We start from the raw sequence: 17634 nt of genomic DNA, 5'->3' as shown, positions 1-17634 counted from the left end.
AATGTTCAGTGAACTTTGACCCTGGAGTCAAACACAAGCGGATATCTGTTATTTGACTAGACAAATCTCCTGGTTGTGTATAGATGTGCTCCTGAATATTCATATTACTCTAACTACAAAAAAAAAAACCTTGAACCTTTTTCATGCATTTTGGAAGGTTTATGCCGACATCAGTTTTTGTTCTCAGCCTCCTGATGCTATTCATCTTTCTTTTTCATTAGGTAAAAAGTATTTTTTTTTATTTGATGCATAGTAATTTTATCTGAGTGTCTTCTGTTTCTTATTTTTCTATTCTTTATGCTTCTAAACCACATCCATTTTCAAGAACTTATAATGTCATTATTTTCACAGGGAATGTTATTATTATTAGTAGTAGTAGTAGTATTACAGTACTTGTAATGACCGACTAGAAACCCATCCAATGGGAAAGCAAACAATCCCTGATATTGAAAGAAAGATGAAATTTCAAGACCTGTAAGTAATATAAAGTACTCAGAAATTGCTGGTTGTTTGTGAGCCTAGAGGCTGCCTGGGGCTGAGAAAAGAGAAAAACAAACCTGGGTATGCCCCATAGTTAAAACATTACTGGGAACAGCTTAACCTTAAAGATAAAGAGGAATATGAAGACATAACAGGGCTATATAAAATGAGTCAACAACTCACAGAACTCTGACACCCTGCACGTACATGTAATTTTTTTTCTGCTGATGTTTGAATAAGCCAATAGTATGTCGCTATACTGAATTCCACAACCCTAAGCCCCTTACCCCATAAAACCCCCTAGCTTCTGAGCCTCATGGCCGACATCCATTATCTCCTGTGTGGGATGCATGTCGGTCCAGATCTCCGTAATTAAACGACCTCATGTAATTACACCAAGATGGTCCTTCGTGATTTTTTTGGTACACGCCAAATCAGGAATTGATTGGGGGTTTCCCCACTAGGTTCGATCATTTGGAGGTCCCAACGAGATCTGTGTGACACCCAGGAACACCAAAAGACTCCTTGGAGGTACGTTTGTTTGTGTGAGTCTTGTATGTTTTCTGTTGTCTAAGTGTCTAAGGGTGGCACTGCTGAATTTGTGTTTTGGTTTTTCAGTTCTGAGATTGTTGTGCCTTGGTTTTTCAGTTCTGAGATTGTTGGTTTGAGTCCCACCTTCTGTCTTGGTTTTTCAGTTCTGTTATTCTGTATTCTGGCAGCTGCCACTGTGGACCATGAGTATCCAGTGACTGTGGGAGTGAGACGACTTAAGGCCCCCCCAGGCTGCGACTTTGGAATACAGTCCAAGGGGGACCCTGGAGGAAGTGCCCAGGGTGAGGTACAGTCAGAGAGGCCTGACTGTCATCTGGCAGAGTGAGAAAAATTAGGTGCTTTTTTTGCCAGAAAGGGAGTCCATGTGGAATCCGACCCCAAACCAGCGTTTGGCTGGTTGTACAAGTCCAGGCGCGGACAAGTGTGCTTAGTTATACTGGTGTCTATTTTTCCTCTGTTGCTGTCTTGTTTTTGTTTGTGGTTTTCGTCATGGGACACAGACACTATACATCAGAGGTAAAGTGGAAACCCTCCCTGCCTGTCTGTCTGTAAGCCTGTATGTCTGTATGTCTTATTCACTTGTGTGTCCTCCATTAGACCACCTTCGGATTCTGTTTTGCTTTTGCTTTTTCAGGTTTCAAGTTTGGTTTTGGTTCCAAGGAGTTGACTGATTATTTTGGTTTGGTTTTAGGCCAGTCTCAGATTCTGGGAGCCTTCCCATGGAGAGAGGTCCATTTGGGTTGGTTGCAGTGACAGTGAGACATGTCAAAACAACGTTGAAGGCCACAATGCTGGTGGATGCTCTGGTGTCAAGCTGGGAAGTTGGATCTGAAACTAACCTTCTCAACCCAGCAGCAGCTAGGGTTCAGTATATGTCTGGTACAGATAGTGTCAGGCTTCTCTGGAAATAGCATGTAAGATGCCCTATATTGGTCATGCATGTGTTTGTCATTTCTGTGGTACTGTGATTCTATGGTGGTTGCATGAAAACAATTTCTGTGTATGTCTTGTGTGTCTCTTTGTGTTCGGACTTGGACTAAAGACTGATGACTGTTTTTGAGTTATGCCCTTTGGAATAAGCCTAAGAATCCTGTCATATCCCTATGCTGACCACTTCTTTTCAGATCCTCAGCTGCACTGCCTCCCACTCCAGCTCCAGGGAGCAGCCAGCAGGTCACAGTGATCCTGCCCATGGACCTGGAGCCTAGGGAGAAATGAGCTCAGGAAACCTGGAGCAAAAGAGGGGTGGTCCTTGAGAAGTCAGTGGCCCTGGATGTTGTGGCTGCAGTTTCCAAGCTCCAGTGAAAGAGGCATCCACACACTTGAGGCTTCTGTCCAAGGTAAGGAGCACCTGAGAGTCTAAATGCCAGGGTCTGATGTGGGTCTCATCTCTGTGGGACTAGAAAGTGCCACAACAATCTGACCAAGGTAATAGGAAGTTACAGAAATTAAGAGAAGGACAGGGTAAGTCAGTAAGAAAGTTAGCATAAGTCAATAAGGAAGTGCAGAGAGGGAGAAACGAAGGAAGGATAGAGGTCTGCAATGAAGTAGGCTAAGAGCAAATCTTCAGCAGACTCAGGAGAGATGGATGACAGTGGCAAATAGAGAGGTTAACAGTGAGGAGAAGTAAAAATAGAGATGAAGGAGATTAGAGAGGTCTGAGATGAGAGAGATACTCTGAATGAGAAATATTTAGAAGAGGAACCAGTAAGTAAGAGGAAGGTAAGAAGAAGAGTTAAAGAAACCTGAGGCTGACAAAGACAGAGACCAGAGTCAGAATCAGAGATGTGCAGTGAGAAAGAAAGATAAACCAGGGTAGAGGCGAACTATGAGAGAAGATAAGTAACAGGATATGGATGTGATAATTAGATAGCATCCAATGAAAGCACAGACAAGGAAGAGGAACAAGAAGATAGATAGATAGATAGATAGATAGATAGATAGATAGATAGATAGATAGATAGATGATAGATAGATAAATAGAACGAACATTATATGAGATCTCCATTACATTTAGGAAACAGGAGCAAAGAGAGGTAAATAACAAAGAGTAGAACCTAGCAAAGTCGCACATGCTAATTATGCTAGTACTTGGGAATGATCTGAAAGAAATAGGAAGCCAGGAAATTAAAAAATAAATAAGAGACAAGAGAAAAACTTAAATTAAATGCTGGCCACAAGAGTCAGGAAAACTAGAAATCTTAGATAGTACCTAGCAACAAAAGAAAGCTTTTGGCTAAAGATCAATGTGTTCACTGTAAATAAAAGGGCACTGAGTGAGAGACTGCCCCAATAAAAAGAAGAGGAGACCCCCTCCCGTGACCAAACCCTTCACCTGTTCGTGGCTAAAAGTAAAGAGATAGCAAAAGGGGTGCTACCTCAGAAGCTGAGTCCTTAGAAGAGGTTGGTGGCCTACCTGTCAAAGCAGCTAAAAAAGACACTGTGTTTCATATTCCTCCACCGACCGGTGCAAAACAAGTTAGAAAAGTTCCTAGGCACTGTGGGCTTTTGCAGATTGTGGATTCCAGATTTTGCTGAATTAAAAAGATAAACAGCCATTCCTATAGAGCAATAAAGAACAACAGGCCTTGCATGCTATTAAGACTGTCCTAATGTCGTCCCCATCTTTGGGACTCTTAGATGTGACTGAGAACAAAGGTATTGCCAAAGAGGTTTTTACTCAGAGATTGGGACCCTGGAAATGACCTGTGGCATACTTGTAAGAAATTAGACCTCCTGGCTGTAAGATGGCCTGCTTGTCTGCACATAGTGGCTTCTGGTCAAGGACGCAGATAAATTGACTCTGAGACAAAACTTGGCATATGCCCTAGAAAGTGTGGTTCAGCCCCACTGACCGATGGCTGACTAACACTATTGAAAACATTATCCAAACGTTCCCCTGACCGATGAACATATTATCAGAGCTTTATTGTTGACTGAACGAGTGACCTTCACTAACATAGTGCCTGAGACTTCACCTACTCATCACTATGCTGACATTTTGGCAGAAGAAACTGATACTCGAAATGATCTGTAGGATCAGATCAGCCTTGGCCTGAGAGTTTGAGTTGGTACAAGGATGGCAGTAGCCTCAAGGTTGAAGGTAAGTGGAAGGCGCAGACAGCAGTGCAGTGGTAGACAGAAAGCAAGTGATCTAGGCCAGCAGCCTCCCTGAAAGGATGTTGCTGAACTTGTGGCTTTGATACAAGCTCTATAAATGGCAAAAGAGAAGTCTACACTGACAGCAGGTGTGCTTTTGCCACTGTATGGAGCAATATACAGACAAAGAGGGCTGATGACATCTGCAGAGAAAGGCCTAAGATGCTGTGGCTAAAAGAAATCAGATGGCATACAGATCTTTCACTTCCTTAGTTAGAGTCACGCCTAGGTATTTTATATTATTTCTGGCTATTGAGAAGGGTGTTGTTTCACTAATTTCTTTCTCAGCCTGTTTGGACTTTGTGTAGAGAAGGGCCATTGACTTCTTTGAGTTATTTTTATATCCAGCTACATCACTGAAGCTGTTTATCAGGCTTAGGAATTCTATGGTGGAATTTTTAGGGTCAGGTATATATACTATCATATCATCTGCAAAAAGTGGTATTTTGACTTCTTCCTTTCCAATTTGTATCCCCTTGATCTCCTTTTGTTTTCTAATTGATCTGGCTAGGACTTCAAATACAATGTTGAATAGGTAGGGAGAGAGTGGACAGCCTTGTCTAGTCCCTGATTTTAGTGGGATTGCTTCAAGCTTCTCACCATTCACTTTGATGCTGGCTACTGGTTTGCTGTAGATTGCTTTATCATGTTTAGGTATGGGCCTTGAATTCCTGATCTTTCCAAGATTTTTATCATGAATGGATATTGGATTTTGACAAATGCTTTCTCAGCATCTAACGAGATGATCGTGTGGTTTTTGTCTTTGAGTTTGTTTATATACTGGATTAAGTTGATGGATTTCCTTATATTGAACCATCCCTGCATCCCTGGGATGAAACCTACTTGGTCAGGATGTATGATTGTTTTGATGTGATTTTGGATTCGGTTAGCAAGAACTTTATTGAGGATTTTTTGCATCAATATTCATAAGGGATATTGGTCTGAAATTCTCTATCTTTGTGGGGTCTTTTTGTGGTTTAGGTATCAGAGTAATTGTGGCTTCATAGAATGAGTTGGGTAGAGTACCTTCATGTCTCTGAAGAAAGAAATTAAAGAAGATCTCAGAAGATGGAAAGATCTCCCATGCTCATGGATTGGCAGGATGAATATAGTAAAAATGGCTATCTTGTCAAAAGCAATCTACAGATTCAATGCAATCCCCATCAAAATTCCAACTCAATTCTTCAACGAATTAGAACGGGCATTCGGCAGATACATCTGGAATAACAAAAAACCTAGGATAGCAAAAACTCTTCTCAAGGATAAAAGAACCTCTGGTGGAATCACCATGCCCAACCTAAAGCTGTACTACAGAGCAATTGTGATAAAAAAAAAAACCTGCATGGTACTGGAATACTGACAGACAAGTAGACCATTGGAACAGAATTGAAGACCCAGAGATGAACCCACACACCTATGGTCACTTGATCTTTGCCAAGGGAGCTAAAACCATCCAGTGGAAAAAAGACAGCATTTTCAACAAATGGTGCTGGCAAAACAGGCTGTTATGTAGAAGATTGTGATTTGATCCATTAATATCTCCTTGTACAAAGGTCAAATCTAAGTGGATTAAGGAACTCCACATAAAACCAGAGACACTAAAACTTATAGAGGAGAAAATAGGGAAAAGCCTCGAAGATATGGGTACAGGGGAAAAATTCCTGAATAGAACAGCAATGGCTTGTGCTGTAAGATCAAGAATAGATAAAGGGGACCTCATAAAATTGCAAAGCTTCTGCAAGGCAAAAAACACCGTCAATAAGACAAAAAGACCACCAACACACTGGGAAAGGATCTTTACCTATCCAAAATCGGATAGGGGACTAATATCCAATATATATAAAGAACTCAAGAAGGTGGACTCCAGAAAATCAAATAACCCCATTAAAAAATGGGGCTCAGGACTGAACAAAGAATTCTCACCTGAGGAATACCGAATCGCAGAGAAGCACCTGAAAAAATGTTCAACATCCTTAATCATCAGGGAAATGCAAATCAAAACAACCCTGAGATTCCACCTCACACCAGTCACAATAGCTAAGATGAAAAATTCAGGTGACAGCAGATGCTGGCGAGGATGTGGAGAAAGAGGAACACTCCTCCATTGTTGGTGGGATTGCAAGCTTGTACAACCACTCTAGAAATCAGTCTGGCGGTTCTTCAGAAAATTGGACAAAGTACTACTGGAGGATCCAGCAATACCTCTCCTGGGCATATATCCAGAAGATATCCCAACCGGTAAGAAGGACACATGCTTCACTATGTTAATAGCAGCCTTATTTATAATAGCCAGAAGCTAGAAAGAACCCAGATGCCCATCAACAGAGGAATGGAAACAGAGAATGTGGTACATTTACACAATGGAGTACTACTCAGCTATTAAAAAGAATGAATTTATGAAACTATTAGGCAAATGGATGGACCTGGAGGGCATAATCCTGAGTGAGGTAACCCAATCACAAAGGAACTCTCACAGTATGTACACACTGATAAGTGGCTATTAGCCCAGAAACTTAGGATTCCCAAGATATAAGATACAATTTGCCAAACGCATTAAACTCAAGAGAACGAAGACCAAAGTGTGGACACTTTGCCCCTTCTTAGAATAGGGAACAAAACACCCATGGAAGGAGTTACAGAGACCAAATTAGGAAGTGTGACGAAAGGATGGACCATCTAGTGATTGCCATATCCAGAGATCCATCCCATGATCAGCTTCCAAATGCTGACACCATTGCATACACTAGCAAGATTATGCTGAAAGGACCCAGATATAGCTGTCTCTTGAGAGACTATGCCAGGGCCTAGCAAACACAGAAGTGGATGCTCACAGTCAGCTATTGAATGGATCACAGGGCCCCCAATGGAGGAGCTAGAGAAAGCACCCAAGGAACTAAAGGGAGCTGCAACCTTATAGGTGGAACAACAATATGAACTAACCAGTACCCTGGAGCTCTTGTCTCTAGCTGCATATGTATCAAAAGATGGCCTAATAGGCCATCACTTGAAAGAGAGGCCCATTGGACTTGCAAACTTTGTATGCCCCAGTACAGGGGAATGCCAGGGCCAAAAAGGGGGAGTGGGTGGGTAGGGGAGTGTGGGGGGGTATGGCAGACTTTTGGTATAGCATTGGAAATGTAAATGAGCTAAATACCTAGTTAAAAAAAATGAAAAAAAAAAAGAAATCAGATGGCAGTTCTAACCGCCAAAAAGGCATCCCAAAGAGCAATGATCCTGACAGTCTGAAGATTATTAAGTTATAGATAAATTAAGACTGGGGAAAAAACCCTGTATAGAATAGTAGAAACTGAAGGAAGAAAAAAAAACATGCTGGAGCAGCTGTGGTAGCTGAACAGGCCCTGCCAGAGGACATGTCGTCTCAAAAAACTCAACATCTACACAGATTGCAGGTGTGCTTTTGCCACAGCCCATGTCTATGAGGCCATATATCAACAGAGGAGTCTACTGACACTGGGAAGAAAAAGAAAATAAGAACAAAGAAGAAATGCTGGCTCTACTGAGGCCCTCCATGACCCTGCCAAGGCAAATAAAATCCTGCCACAAAGACAAGCAGAAGCTGTGATCAAACAGATGCATCAGTGGACTCACTTAGAGGTAAGAAAGCTCATCCACACATTTTCCAAGCCTAAGTACCATGTACCAGGTTTAAAAGACCTTGTGGAACAGGTGCTGCACAAAGGTGTGCCCTGCCAAAGAGTCAATGTCTGCCACACTATAGTAGATCCAGGGAAAAGACACTGGGAAGACAGACCTGGTTTCTACTGGGAAATAGACTTTACTGAGAAAAATATGTGTATGAATATAGTCATCAAGATTATTAAAGAAAAATTTCCAAGGTTTGGAGTGCCAAAAACAATAGTGTCAGATAATGGCCCTGCCTTTGTTTCTCAGGTAAGTCAGGGTGTGGCCAAGTATTAAGAGGTCAAATGAAAATTACATTGTGTGTACAGACCTCAGAGCTCAGGACATTTGGAAAGAATATATAGAACTCTAAAAAGGCCTTGACAAAATTAACCATGGAGACTGGCGCAGACTTGGTGCTCCTTCTCCTTGCCCTATTTAGAACTAAGAATACTCCCTCTTTATTCAGTCTTACTCTATTTGAGATCCTTTATGGGGCTCCCATGCACATCACTATCTAAAATTATGTGTTTAAAACTATGTTGTTATAATAATAATCTATATGCTAAGTTAAAAGGCTTGCAGAAAGAAGTCTGGCTACAGCAAATGTGCCGGGTACCCCAAGCACATCTCACCAGTTCCAGTCAGAGGTCTGATCTACATGCACCTGCATCATGCTGAGACCCTCAAGCCTCACTAGAAGGGTCCCTGTCTAGTTCTGTTTACTATCCCTTCTTATTCTGTTTTTGTTACAGTTTATGGTCCTCCAATATCAATACCAACCTACAGTTAAGATAGAAAAAGAGTATTATTTCTATTCTCCACATAGAGATATAAACTTCTGAATTTCTAAGATTAGAATTACTTACTAGAAGAAGAGGGGAATGAAAGAAAGATGAAATTTCAAGAACTGTAAGTCATATAAAGTACTCAGAAATTGCAGGTTGTTTGTAAGCCTAGAGGCTGCCTGGGGCTGAGAAAAGAGAGAGAGAGAGAAAAGAAAAAGAAACCTTGGTATGCCCAGTAGTAAAACATTCCTTGGAACAGATTAACCTTAAAGATAAAGAGGAATGTGAAGACATAACAGGGCTATCTAAACTAAGTCAACAACTCACAGAACTCTGACACTCTGCATGTACATGTAATTTTTCTGCTGATGTTTGAATAAGCCAATAGTGTGTTGATTTGCTGAATTCCACACCCCTAAGCCCCTTACCACATACAACCCACTAGCTTCTGAGCCTCATGGCCAACATCCATTATCTCCTGTGTGGGATGCATGTCGGTCCAGATCTCCATAATTAAACGACCTCATGTAATTACATCAAGATGTTCCTTAGTGAAGTTTTGGCAGCATGCCGAATCAGGAATTGAGTGAGAGTTTTCCCACTAGGTTCTATCAATATTACTAATGATAGTCTGTTAATCTTACAGACAAGAGCCTAGTATAACTGTACTCTGAGAGGCTATAGCAAATACCTGACTAAAATATATGCAAATATACATAGCTAAACTTTGAATTGTGTTTGGTGACTCTAATGGAGTACTTAGAAAAAGGATTGGAGACCCTGAAGGGAATATGAACACCACAAAAGTACCAAGAGAGTCAACTAACCTAAAATCCTGGGAGATCTCAGAGATCAAGCCAACAACAAAGGAATATACAAGGGCTGAAATGGGGCCCAGACTACATATGTAGCAAACATGGAACTCAGTCTACATGTGGTTCTTCAAAATTTGGGAGAGAGATTCTCTCTAAAGCTGTAGCCTAACTGGGGTGTTGAGACCCTTATTCTTTATTAATAATAAGTGCTAACAAAACCTTAAAAATAAATGCCTCATTGAATTTACAACTTTGCAGTTAGAACTACAATTAGATGGAAGGTAGATGGTCTAGTATAAAGAAAATTTGGTACAGGATTTTAGGCATTTCTGGGAAACAGAAGGAAGAACCATATGGTTTTAGCAGGATTAAATTGTGAAAACTGATATTCTACAGGTTCTCAGTTTAAAATGAAGTTGAGATGTTTTCCATTACCTGGTATGATTTTCCCATTTTATGGCTACATGACCTGGAAGGGAGAATTTTCAGAAATGCAAGATGTAAGTTTAGTCTACAAATAAATGTACAGAAATTTATTTCTATAATCATAGCACTTTGTCTAGGTAGTAGTAGATTAAGTGTTTCCTGACACTCCATGGCCCCCTAGTCTCACCAAAATTATGAGATTCAGGTACGATGAGAAACATTGTCCCAGAAGTATAAGTCAGTGTGCAGTGAGATGGCTGTGCACTCAAGCCTGCTAGAATAAGTTAATCACCAGAATGTACATGCCAGAGGATGAGAGCCAACTTTCTTAATTTTTCTATGTCTTATAACAATACTATGTCACATCCATGTCCCCATAAATACGCTAATATATAAGTGAGTTTAAAATAATAAAGAAGGTAGAAAATGGTTAAGAAAGACATTCCAACATTAACTTTAGTCCTTTTGAAATACTTTCACAAGCGAGAGCACCTAAACATAGACCAAGAACACACACACAGAGAGAGAGAGAGAGAGAGAGAGAGAGAGAGAGAGAGAGAGAGAGAGAGAGAGAGTAAGAGAGAGAGAGAGAGAGAGAGCAATGAATTCTTCAAGGATCAAAAATAGAAGTTCAGATAGCAGGGTGTTTGGTTATTATGTGCAAAATCCTATTATAGTCCCAGCACCTTACAAAAACAAAGAAAGTTTCATATTCCACTATGTCAACACTTAAGAGACTGGATAAACATGGATCAGAAGGTTAATGACAACCATGACTACCTTAGGTACATTCAAGGCCAGCTCATTCTGCATTATACACTCTCTAAAAAGAAAATCACTTGCTGATTTAACAACTTTGTAATGTTTGTTAGAAAATACAATTACATTTATTGGGACCAATCTGAGACAGAAACGTGAAATTAGAAGGAAATTAGCATGTAATCTATAATATTGAATATAAAGATAGAAGAAAGGAATAAAGCATGGGCAGATTCCTGGGAATGGGAAAAAGTGAGGTTGAACAGGAAAAGGGAACATCAGAGAAACGAGGTTAACATGAAGGTGTACTAATTTGAAATGACTTCCCCAGGGACACTCAGCAAATGTAGCAGGGAATATGTGTTGAATACAGACCATTACAAGGCAGTATGCTCAGAACTTAGGTGGATGCAAGGATGAAAATCTGTTCTTTCTCCCGGAAGATATATCACCCAATTTGGAATTAAGATAACCAACGGATACAGATAAATGAAGACAAGCCCAAAGAAGACCCTATAGGCATAAAATTGTCCGAGTTTAACAGCATGTACAGTAACATTGCAGAATGTGAGTATTGTAGTCTCATGTCCCTCAAATTTGCTCTGTTGCTTCTTAACATGAATCTAAATTGTATTGTGGAGAGGCCTTTGGTCATGTGAAGGTTCTGTTCTCCAGTGTAGAAAAAATTTGATGGTGAGGAAGCATAAGTGAATGGGTGAGGGAACACCCTCATGTAATCAAGGGAAGGGAGGATGAGATAGGGGGCTTCCAGAGGGGGAACTTGGAGGAATATCATTTGAAATGTAAATAAAAAATCCAGTTAAAAATTATTTAACCCCAAATACAGAGAGAGGATTGTTACTATTGTGTAAATGACTTGAAAAGACTAATGTATGGAAAATGCAAGATAAAGGTAACAGCCTAATTTCCTGTTTCTTTATATTCTTTATAGCATGTGAGGGCCCAACATTTATAGTTATCATGGCACTGAGGCTGAATTATTACCAGATACCATATCAGACCATTCTTTATTCATGATCTTACTAGCCTCTATTACTCAAAGTTGTAGCCTGACAGTGAATCATCTCCTTCAAGTTCGTTCAAGATATACAGTGTCTTTAGTGTTTGGTCCTCAGCTAGTGGTGTTATTTACCAGGATTGTTGATTATTAGGAAGAAATGAGCCTAGATATCTTTCCACTTTCTGAGTGGGAATAAATTATCCCCAACTGGGTCTTTCAGCTTTTTAAACCCCTTATGATCTGTGGCTCTTACATTAGGTATTCTGTAGTTTTGGGCTACGTATACACTCATTACTGAGTACGTGCCATGCATGTCCCTTTGGGTCTGGGTTACCTAACGCAACATATTTTCTAGTTCCATCTATTTGCTTTCAAAATTCATGATGTTCTCTTTCTTAGTTGCTTGGTATTATTCAATTGTGTAAATGAACCTTATTTTCTGTATGCATTCTTCAGTTTACACACATCCAATGTATTTCAGCTTCTGACTATTACAAATAAGGCTACTATGAACATAGTGAAACATGTGTCTATGTGGTATGTTGTGCCATCTTTTGTGTGTATGCCCAAGAGTGCTATTGCTGTGTCTTCAGGTAAGAACTGTTTCCAATTTTCTGAGGAACCATCAAATTGAATTCCAGAGTGGATGAACCAGTTTGAAATCCCACCAGGATCAGTCCACATGCTTGCCTGCATGTGATTTGCATGAGTGTTTAATCTTAGAGAAAGATACAACTTCAGGTTCCTTTAGATTTGCATTTACTTTATGACTAAGGACATTCAATATTTTTTAAAGTGCTACTTAGCCATTCTTGATTATTCTGCTGTGATTTCTGTTCATCTCTGTACCTTCGTTTGTAATTAGTTATTTGTTTTATGAAGGTAAACTTCTTGAGTTTTTATATATTTTGAATATTAGATCTCTATGTGATGTGTTTTTGAAGAATTTTTCCCAACAGTAGGTTCTCAAATTCTCCTATTGACTTTGTCCTGTTGACTGTGCCTTTTATCTTTATTTATTTATTTATTTATTTATTTATTTATTTATTTATTTATTTATTTATTTGGTATTTTCCTCATTTACATTTCCAATGCTATCCCAAAAGTCCCCCATACCCTTCCTCCCCCACTCCCCTACCCATCCACTACCACTTTTTGGCCCTGGCATTACCCTGTACTGGGGCATATAAAGTTTGCAAGTCCAATGGGCCTCTCTTTCCAGTGATGGCCGACTAGGCCATCTTTTGATACATATGCAGGTAGAGTCAAGAGCTCCGGGGTACTGGTTAGTTCATAATGTTGTTCCACCTATGTGACTGCAGATCCCTTTAGCTCCTTGGGTACTTTCTCTAGCTCCTCCATTGGGGAGCCTGTGATCCATCCAATAGCTGACTGTGAGCATCCACTTATGTGTTTGCTAGGCCCCAGCAGAGTTTCCCTAGAGACAGCTATATCAGGGTCCTATCAGCAAAATCTTGCTAGTATATGTAATGGTCTCAGCATTTGGAGGCTGATTATGTGATGGATCCCTGGATATGGCAGTCTCTAGATGGTCCATCCTTTTGTCTCAATTACAAACTTTGTCTCTGTAACTCCTTCCATGGGTGTTTTGTTTCCAATTCTAAGAAGGGGCAAAGTGTCCACACTTTGGTCTTTGTTCTTCTTGAGTTTCATGTGTTTTGCAAATTGTAACTTATATCTTGGGTACTCTAAGTTTCTGGGCTAATATCCACTTATCAGTGAGTACATATCCTTTGAGTTCTTTTGTGGTTGGGTTACCTCACTCAGAATGATGCCCTCCAGGTCCAACCATTTGCCTAGGAATTTCATAAATTCCTCATTTTTAATAGCTGAGTAGTACTCCATTGGGTAAATGTACCACATTTTTTTTAATCCACTCTTCTGTTGAGGGGCATCTGGGTTATTTCCAGCTTCTGGCTATTAAAAATAAGGCTGCTATTAACATAATGGAGCATGTTTCTTTCTTACTAGTTGGAACATCTTCTGGATATATGCCCAGTAGAGATATTGCGGGATCCTCCAGTAGTACCATGTCCAATTTTTTGAGAAACAGCCAGATTAATTTCCAGAGTGGTTGTACACGTTTACAATCCCACCAACAGTGGAGGAGTGTTCCTCTATCTCCCCATCCTAGACAGCATCTGCTGGCACCTGAATTTTTGATTTTAGCCATCATGACTTGTGTGAGATGGAATCTCAGGGTTTTTTTGATTTGCATTTCCCTGATGATTAAGGATGCTGAACATTTTTTCAAGTGTTTCTCAGCCATTAGGTATTCCTCAGGCGAAAATTATTTGTTTAGGTCTGAGCCCCATTATTTAATAGGGTTATTTGATTTTCTGGAGTCCACCTTCTTGAGTTCTTTATAAATATTGGATATTAGTCCTCTATCTGATTTAGGATAGGTAAAGATCCTTTCCCAATCTGTTTGTGGTCTTTTTGTCTTATTGATGGTGTCTTTTGCCTTATAGAAGCTTTGCAGTTTCATAGGTTCCCATTTGTCAATTCTCGATCTTACAGCACAGGCCATTGCTGTTCTATTCAGGAATTTTTCCCCTGTGCCCATATCTTGGATGCTTTTCCCCACTTTCTCCTCTTTAAGTTTCAGTGTCTCTGGTTTTATGTGGAGATCCTTGATCCACTTAGATTTGACCTTGGTACAAGGATATAGGAATGGATCAATTCACATTATTCTACATGATAACCACCAGTTGTGCCATCACCATTTATTGAAAATGCTGTCTTTTTTCCATTGGATGGTTTCAGCTCCCTTGTCAAAGATCAAGTGACCATAGGTGTGTGAGTTCATTTCTTGGTCTTCAAGTCTATTCCATTGGTCTACTTGTCTGTTGCTATACCAGAACCATGCCATTTGTTTTTATCACAATTGCTCTGTAGTAAAGCTTTAGTTCAGGAATGGTGATTCCACCAGAGGTTGTTTTATCCTTGAGAAGCATTTTGCTATCCTAGGTTTTTTGTTATTCCAGATGAATTGCAGATTGCTCTTTCTAATTCATTGAAGAATTGAGTTGAAATTTTGATTGCATTGAATCTTTAGATTGCTTTTGGGAAAATATCCATTTTTACAATGTTAATCCTGCCAATCCATGAGCATGGGAGATCTTTCGATCTTCTGATCTTCTTTAATTTCTTTCTTTAGAGACTTGAAGTTCTTATCATACAAATATTTCACATCCTTAGTTAGATTCAAGCCAAGGTATTTTATATTATTTGTGACTATTGAGAAGAGTGTTGTTACCATAATTTCTTTCTCAGCCTGTTTATTCTTTGTGTTGAGAAAGGCCATTTACTTGTTTGAGTTAATTTTATATCCACCTACTTCACTGAAGCTGTTTATCAGGTTTAGGAGTTCTCTGGTGGAATTTTTAGGGTCACTTATATATACTATCATATCATCTGCAAAAAGTTATATTTTGACTTCTTCCTTTCCAATTTGTATCCCCTTGATCTCCTTTTGTTGTTGAATTGCTCTGGCTAGGACTTCAAGAACAATGTTTAATAGGTATGGAGAAAGTCCGCAGCCTTGTCTAGTCCCTGATTTTAGTGGATTGCTTCCAGATTCTCACCATTTACTTTGATGTTGGCTACTGGTTTGATGTAGATTGCTTTTATCATGTTTGGGTATGGGCCTTGAATTCCTGATTTTTCCAAGACTTTAATCATGAATGATTTTTGGATTTTGTCAAATGCTTTCGCTGCATCAAACAAGATGATCATGTGGTTTTTGTCTTTGAGTTGGTTGATATAATGTATTACGTTGATAGTTGTCTGTATATTAAACCATCCCTACATCCCTGGAATAAAAACTACTTGGTCAGGATGGATGATTGTTTTAATGTGTTCTTGGATTCGTATAGCTAGAATTTTATTGAATATTTTTGTGTTGATATTCATAAGGGAAATTGGACTGAAGTTTTCTATCTTTGTTAGATCTTTCTGTGGTTTAGGTATCAGAGTAATTGTGGCTTCATAGAATGAGTTGGGTAGAGTACCTTCTCCTTCTATTTTGTGGAATATTTTGTGCAGAACTGGAATTAGATCTTCTTTGAAGGTCTGATAGAACTCTGCTCTAAACCCATCTGTTCCTGGGCTTTTTTGTTGTTGGTGGTGGTAAACCATTAATGACTGCTTCTATTTCTTTAGGGGATATGAGACTGTTTAGATCGTTAACTTGATCCTGATTTAACTTTGGTACCTGGTATCTGTCTAGGAATTTGTCCCTTTCGTCCACGTTTTCCAGGTTTGTTGAGTATAGCCTTTTGTAGAAGGATCTGATGGTGTTTTGGAGTTCTTCAGGGTTTGTTGCTATTTCTCCCTTTTCATTTCTGATTTTTGTTAATTAAGATGCTGCCTCTGTGCCCTCTAGTGTGTTTTGCTAAGGGTTTATCTATCTTGTTGATTTTCTCAAAGAACCAGCTCCTCCTTTGGTTTATTCTTTGAATAGTTCTTCTTGTTTCCACTTGGTTGATTTCGCCCATGAGTTTGAGTATTTCCTGCTGCCTACTCCTCTTGGGTGAATTTGTTTCCTTTTTTTCTAGAGTTTTTAGGTGTGTTGTCAAGCTGCTAATGTGTGCTCTCTCTAGTTTCTTTTTGGAAACTCTCTCTAGTTTCTCTCAAAGCTATGAGTTTCCCTCTTAGAAATGCTTTCATAGTGTCCCATGAGTTTGGGTATGTTGTGGCTTCATTTACATTAGACTCTACAAAGTCTTTAATTTCTTTCTTTATTCCTTCCTTGACTAAGGTATCATTGAGAAGAGTGTTGTTCATTTTCCACTTGAATGTTGGCTTTCCGTTATTTATGTTGTTATTGAAGATCAGCCTTAGTCCATGGTGGTCTGATAGGATACATGGGACGATTTCAATATTTTTGTATCTGTTGAGGCCTGTTTTGTGACCAATTATATGGTCAATTGTCGAGAAGGTACCATGAGGTGCTGAGAAGAAGGTATATGCTTTTGTTTTAGGATAAAATGTTGTCTGTTAAGTCCATATTTTTCATCACTTCTGTTAGTTTCTCTGTGTCCCTGTTTAGTTCCTGTTTCCATGATCTGTCCATTGATGAAAGTGGTGTGTTGAAGTCTCCCACTATTATTGTGTGAGGTGCAATATATGCTTTGAGTTTTACTAAAGTTTCTTTAATGAATGTCGCTGCCCTTGCATTTCGAGCACAGATATTCAAAATTGAGAGTTCCTCTTGGAGGATTTTATCTTTGATGAGTATGAAGTGTCCCTCCTTGTCTTTTTTGATAACTTTGGGTTGGAAGTCGGTTTTATTCGATATTAGAATGGCTACTCCAGCTTGTTTCTTTTGACCATTTCCTTGGAAAATTGTTTTCCAGCCTTTCCTTCTGAGGTAGTGTCTGTCTTTTTACCCTGAGATGGGTTTCCTGTAAGCAGGAGAATGTTGCGTCCTGTTTATGTGTTTATGTAGCCAGTCTGTTAGTCTATGCCTTTTTATTGGGAATTGAGAACATTGATTTTAAGAGATATTAAGGAAAAGTAATCGTTGCTCCCTATTCTTTTTGTATTTAGAGTTGGCATTCTGGTTTTGTGGCTGTCTTCTTTTTGGTTTGTTGAAGGATTACTTTCTTGCTTTTTCTAGGATGTGGTTTCTGTCCCTGTATTGTTTTTTTTTTTTTTTCTGTTATTATCCTTTGAACTGCTGGATTCCTGGAAAGATAATGTGTGAATTTGGCTTTGTCGTGGAAAACATTGCTTTCTCCATCTATGGTAAATGAGAGTTTGGCTGGGTATAGTAGCCTGAGCTGGCATTTGTGTTCTCTTAGGGTCTGTATAACATCTGTCCAGGATCTTTTGGCTTTCATAGTCTCTGGTGAAAGTCTGGTGTAATTCTGATAGGCCTGCCTTTATATGTTACTTGACCTTTTTCCCTTACTGCTTTTTATATTCTATCATTATTTAGTGCATTTGTTGTTCTGATTATTATGTG

The 17634-nt window shown here is 39.4% G+C and overlaps 1 pseudogene; it reads left to right on the top strand.

Moving 5' to 3' along the window:
• Positions 1-830: 830 nt before the first annotated feature.
• LOC110287991 (RNA-binding protein 39-like) overlaps positions 831-17634 on the top strand; it is a 50970-nt pseudogene continuing 34166 nt past the window's right edge.

This window comes from Mus caroli, unplaced genomic scaffold (genome assembly GCF_978045245.1).
Source record: "Mus caroli unplaced genomic scaffold, Mus_caroli_1 scaffold_7, whole genome shotgun sequence".
Lineage (NCBI taxonomy): Eukaryota > Metazoa > Chordata > Mammalia > Rodentia > Muridae > Mus > Mus caroli.
Note: the sequence above shows the minus strand (reverse complement) of the source record. Positions and strands in the feature narration are given on the sequence as shown.